Source organism: Zea mays, chromosome 10, assembly GCF_902167145.1.
Source record: "Zea mays cultivar B73 chromosome 10, Zm-B73-REFERENCE-NAM-5.0, whole genome shotgun sequence".
NCBI classification, from domain to species: domain Eukaryota; kingdom Viridiplantae; phylum Streptophyta; class Magnoliopsida; order Poales; family Poaceae; genus Zea; species Zea mays.
In genome coordinates, this window is record NC_050105.1 from 57787024 (window position 1) to 57792820 (window position 5797).

The 5797-nt window shown below is 44.9% G+C and overlaps 1 long non-coding RNA gene across 1 annotated transcript; it reads right to left on the reverse strand.

Annotated features, from left to right (window-relative positions):
* Nucleotides 1–2697: 2697 nt before the first annotated feature.
* On the reverse strand, nt 2698–3738 carry LOC103641104 (uncharacterized). Its single transcript, XR_002265889.2, has 3 exons — nt 3164–3738; nt 2897–3094; nt 2698–2812 (listed from the first exon to the last, which is right to left on the reverse strand). It is a non-coding gene; the product is annotated as an uncharacterized lncRNA (long non-coding RNA).
* Nucleotides 3739–5797: the final 2059 nt, after the last annotated feature.

Here is a 5797-nt window from a genome sequence, read left to right on the forward strand (position 1 = left end):
AAATGACTTGTCTGGCTTTTATTTGGCTTATGGTCAATTGAGTTAGTTTCTCTTCTTCCTCCTCTTTTTGTATACATATGCTCATATGGTGGTGTTGACAATGCACTCATCAAGGGGGAGATTGCGGACACAAGGTTGACTTGTCCCTTGTGGTTCGAGTTGATGATGAGTGGTTGTCAATGGGTAGCACTCTAGGGTAGTCAGTGGACTGACCAGAGTGTGAGATTATGCTTGTGCAACCATGTCGATCGACTTGTGGTGTGTAGGTGTGGAGCACAGGAACGGTGGTCGATGGCTGAGCTGAAGGTCATGCGGGCTCGTGCTGTTGGACTGGTAGCGGTGAAGGACGAGTGCTGGGTCTTGACTGACAGATCAGAGTAGCCAGGTGACCAACCACGGTGGCTGACAACTGGGACACGCACTTGGGCGAGGACATGGTGGAGTGGACCGTGTTGCCGACGTGGTCGAGGACTGGCAGGACACATGTCTGATCGTGGAGGACGTGCACGAGGTGCGGTGCTCACGACAGGTTTGGTGGTTTGGGCCTCAAAACCACCCAGCGTTACGGATGGTAGGTTTTGCTGAGTTTGGGCCTCAAAATTTAGCGGTGGTAGTTCTAGAGGGAATTAGTGGCGGCATGTGGCGTGATCACGAAGGGTGCGTTAAGGCGAAGCAACTCCGTGTGAAGAACGTGGTCGTTGGATCCAAAACCTAGGAGTTGGTCCATTTCGCCCCCGGTGGAGTGGATATGCTCTATGTAAATAGAGGTAGTTTAGGAAGTGAGAATAACCCTCTATAAATAGAGGGGAGGGATGGTTAGTTCAGCATCTCTTGGCTACCATTTGTTTAGAGCACTCATTCTAGAGCTCCTAGTTTTCTCTCTAGGTAGACACCAGTTGAGCCGAGGGTTCCATAGTGATTTTGTACTTCGACTGTGTTCTTGATTTTCAAGTTTAATCAGAGGAAGGGTCGCCGGTCCAGCCCATAGGGCTCTTTGGCTTTAAATCTCAGTTTGTACCCTTGCTGGAATTTCTGAAGTTTTATAGTCTTGGTTTCTCCTTTTCCCCGATCTTGTGTTGTTGGTGAAAATCCTTTGATTCCTTTGAGAGGATTTGGTTTGGGGATTGATTGGTGGTGAGTTGCACTCTTCGGACCACTGCATACACCTAGTTGTTGCAGATTTTGGTCACGATTTGAGAAAAACTCAGTTTGAACTCGTTCTAGAAAACCCCAACAAAAGCCAATTTCTGGCTGTATTTTTAAATCTGCGGGTGATTCACAAGTTCGATTGAGCTTAAAATTTGGGGAGATCTTGGAAACATATTTTCTAAGATGTGTGTAAAATTGCATCTCAATCGGAGTTTTTTTGGTTCAGTTTTGAATTCAAGAACAGAATTGCGTACTGCTGAAAACAACACTTGTTAACGATACTATATTAGACCGTTTTGAACTTTTTGGTGTCTAATTTGTGATCCGTTTGTTTTGCTGGTCTCATGTGAGTATTAGGAACATTTTGTAATCATGAGATCACTCGTTCACTGATGTGTTCATGGTTTGAGCACTTGCTTCATCTCAATTGATGTTTAGTGTTCATTTTCAGTGTTTGTAAGCAAAATCTGATTGGCTCCCATTCAACCCTCCCCTCTGGTTGCCTTACCGGTCCTACACTAGAAAGGGATCACAACTCGTGGGTAAAGTGTGCAACCTCTGTAGAGTGTTAGAAACTGGTATATCAGTCTTGCTCACAGTTAAGAGCAACCTTGGGATTCTCTATGATTAGAAAATTTTGGATACTTCTATGATGATGGTAACTGATGATAAATATAACTGTGGTTTCGGGTATTTCCTCTTGGAGGGAGTACTTTTGGGTAATAACTTGGGTTTATTACTAAAACTTGGCTTTTATGCTAGTAATAAATACCTAACCAACTAAAGCAACTGCTTTAAGCTTAACCCCATATACAGCTTGTCCACTTTAGCCAAACATGACATTTGCTGAGTTCGTTAATGTGTACTCACCCTTGCTTTAAACCCCCCAACCCCTAGGTTGTCCCCATTGCAATCAGTGCTCAGGAGGAGATGAAGGCAACATGGAGAACTTTGAAGAGTTTCAGGACTACGATGAGTTCTAGTCATGTTTAGTGGCAAACCCCTAGTCAACTGCCTGTGAAGGCCTTATCCTCTACGTTTCTTATTCTGCACTTTGATTATGTTGATGACTATGTTAAGTTAATGACTCTGTGGATGTCTTGGACATCTTGATGTAATAATGTACTATTTCCGCTATTTATTTTGAGCAATGTGCGATGATGTCCAACTATGTAATCGATGTGTACGTGAATTTCTGATCTCGGCACATACATGGTTCGCATTCGGTTTGCCTTCCAAAACCGGGAGTGACACCATGGCAGTGTATTCACTTAGGCGGCTATAGACGGCGGGGTTGCTATACGCCTCGGGCCCATCATCCGGGTTGTAGGTGACGTCGGACGTCGCCTTGCCCTTGTGGGCCATACCATAAGCTGAGAAGATGGAGCAAGGCTAGCCACCATGTGACGCCAACTGCAAGAAAACCAACGAGATACTTAGAAATCATATCTAATCCAGTGTTATATACCTAAACAAAAATAGGGTATACCCATGCTTCAACATATTTGCCGAGGTTGCGGCTGCCTTGGTGGTGGGAGAGATCTTGCATCATCAGACGTCGTTCCCGGCTAGCGTTGTGCGCCTTGTCCCACTCAGGCGAGCACCACTTATCCACCATCTGCTCTCGGCACTGAGGATGTGTGGTGCACCAATAAGGAATCATCTACAAAGTAAAACAAGTACACTGCATATGAGAAGATAAAATTAAGGAAAATTTTTGTCACAGATATTAGAGTGATGTATTTACCTGCAAGTATTGGTCCCCAGTCAATGAAATGGTTCATGCGTGCTGCTTGGTCACCTTTTCCCCAAGGACGGAGCCATGGTAGCTGACGATGGCCTAGATTTGCGCCTTGTAGTGCATATCCACGATGAGCATCTTACAGCTCGTGGTAGCCACCACATCTGCCCTAGCCTCGTATCTAGCCTCGCATCTGAAGAAATCCTGCATACAAAGACTTATTTCAAGGCTGTGCAACGAATGCGACATATTTTACAATGTAGGAAGACTTACCCACATCTCTTGCTTCACCCGCTCCGCCTTCTTGTTGAATTCCCTATCGTCTTGGTGTACTGCATTGGAAGCGACGACATAGTGGTTGAAGGTGTAGGCTAGGCCCGTTACTCCAACGTACTCAACCAGTCCAGGGAAGTGTTCCCTGCACAGAAGGCCGAGGATGCCATTGGAGTTGCGACCGTGACCCCTTGCATTCTCCACAACCTTCCAAGACCTGCCCAAGTGATAAGTAAAAAGTATTAGTTTATATTATGAATTTGAACACATAATATGAGCAAACAGCAAGAATATCTAAAGTTATGTGCCTCTTCCCATCGGGTGGAATCAGTGGCCGCCTATCACTATGTATGGGATGCTGAGGGAAACTCGCGGGACCTCGCAGTTAGATGTTCCTCGAACCTAAGGCGTCAGAACCTGAGCCTTCCTGTTGAGCATCATTGTCGTCCTACTGCGCCGCATCGACATCGGCCTACTGCTCCACCGCTACTGGATGTCGTCATCCTGCTGTGTCTCCTCCACCGTCCTGCGGGTGCTCCTCCTCCCCCTCCTCGTCCTCATCCCAACACCCACCATCTTTGTCCAACAACCTTCAATTAAGATTAAGCAAATAAGCACATATAAAAAAAGATGTATTTAGAAACAGGTGCGAAATAAAAAATATAGCATTACATCGATTAAAAATAATCTTCATATATGTCAGGGTTAGCCAGATCATAAGTCTCATCATCACTATCAACCATTTCACAGTCAACACCATCTGAAGGCGCAAGTTCATCATTCATGTCATTGCCTTCAAGTATTTCTAAGTCATTCTCATTTTGCACCTCATCATCCTCCTCATCAACAACCATTTCAATATCTACTTCTGTTCCAATAGCTTCGGTGAAGTCTATCCCAAATTGCCCTTCTAGCCCATCTCCTAGTAAGGTGGAATCTTGTCGAATTTCGACTATCCCAAGATTAGAATGTGTCTGTCTCATCACTTGAGGGTCAAACCAATGATATTTGAATATCATTAGAGTAAGAGGTTTGGAACCATGAAAATTAAGTTCATATATTTGTTCGATTTGTCCAAAATAACCGACCTCGTCAAGGCCGGGCGTAAAGACTCCAGAACACGTTGTTTTTTGATTGGCCGACTTTGGTCGTAGCTTGTTGTGCGAAAACTGTATCCATTGGCGTCATACCCAGAATATTTAGCAAAGCCATTGGCTACTTGTCTCAACTCGGCACTCATAGATGGATATCTTTGGTCCTGCAAGTATTCACAAGTTAAAAGATGCTAAATTGAGTTCATTGACGAATCCCTTTGACAAACTAAGCATGTACCTTATGTTTGAACCAGGAAATGAAATCAGGCAATCCATTTTCCGCACCCTTTCTAAGAAGGGTATCATATTCCTGTGGAGTTGGGTCCCCTGATCGATGCCAGAGTTCATGAAGAAATTGTTCAATGTATGGCTTCACCTCTTCAAGGTTGGTCAATACATATAGCATGATATGGTGCCACTCTTCATGTCTCAGGGTCTTGGTGGTCGAACCACTTGCGCTTCCGAGTTGGCCTCGTTGTCGTCATCATTGTAACGAGGGGGTGGATTATTCACGCTCGACAGTTTGTCACCATAGTAAGTTGTTGTGAAGTTTGACACCTCCTATAGAATGTATGCCTCTATAATGGAAGCCTCAATTTTGCATTTATTTCTACATTTCTTTCAAATAGTCTTTATACATCTCTTGATTTGATAGCACCAACGTCCCTGCATGGCCCCCCCATTCGTGCCTCATACGGGAGATGAAGAATCAAATGCTGCATTAGATTGAAGAAGCCGGGTGTAAATATCTTCTCAAGCTTACACAATAACACGAGTGTCAATCTTACCATGTCTGCAATCATGGTTCGAGATAACTCTTTTGCACAAAGCTAGCGGAAGAAATAGCTCAACTCTGTAAGCGCTAGCCAGACATGCTCAGGGACATAGCCTCGAACAATCGCAGGAAGAATCCATTTAATCCATATGTGGAAGTCATGACTCTTCATCCCTAAGACTCTCAGATTAGATAAGTTCACCCCCCTACTTAGGTTAGCTGCATACCCATCAGGAACCATCAACATCTTGATCCACTGAAGTATTTCCTTCCTCTAGGCCTTGCTTAGGACGAAATTGGCCTTAGGCCTTCTCCATGCCTTTCCACCACTAGGCAGCTTCATTGCCGAGTGTTAGCCTGGAGACACTCGGCAAAGAAGCTTCTTTGCTGAGTGCCAAAGGTCGACGCTCGACAAAGTTAAGAGTCGTCAGCTATAGACGGCTGCTAACGACCATTTGTCGAGCGTCTTCGTTCGCCGAGCGTTTGGCACTCAGCAAACTGGTCTTTGCCGAGTGTTTCCTTGGGTCAAGAGTCCTACTCTCGGTAAACGTGGTCATTACCGAGAGTAGGACTTTGTCGAGTGTAGCTCTCGACAAAGACTTCTTTGTCGAGTGTCCGATAAAAAGTACTCGGCAAAGCGCCGAGCACTTGGCAAAGAGCCGGATTTCGGTAGTGAATGTGCATGAGCTCACTTACGGTGGGGGGCTCATGAATAGTGTCAGGCTGATCAACAAATAATGGTTATATCTGAGCATTGCTTTTACT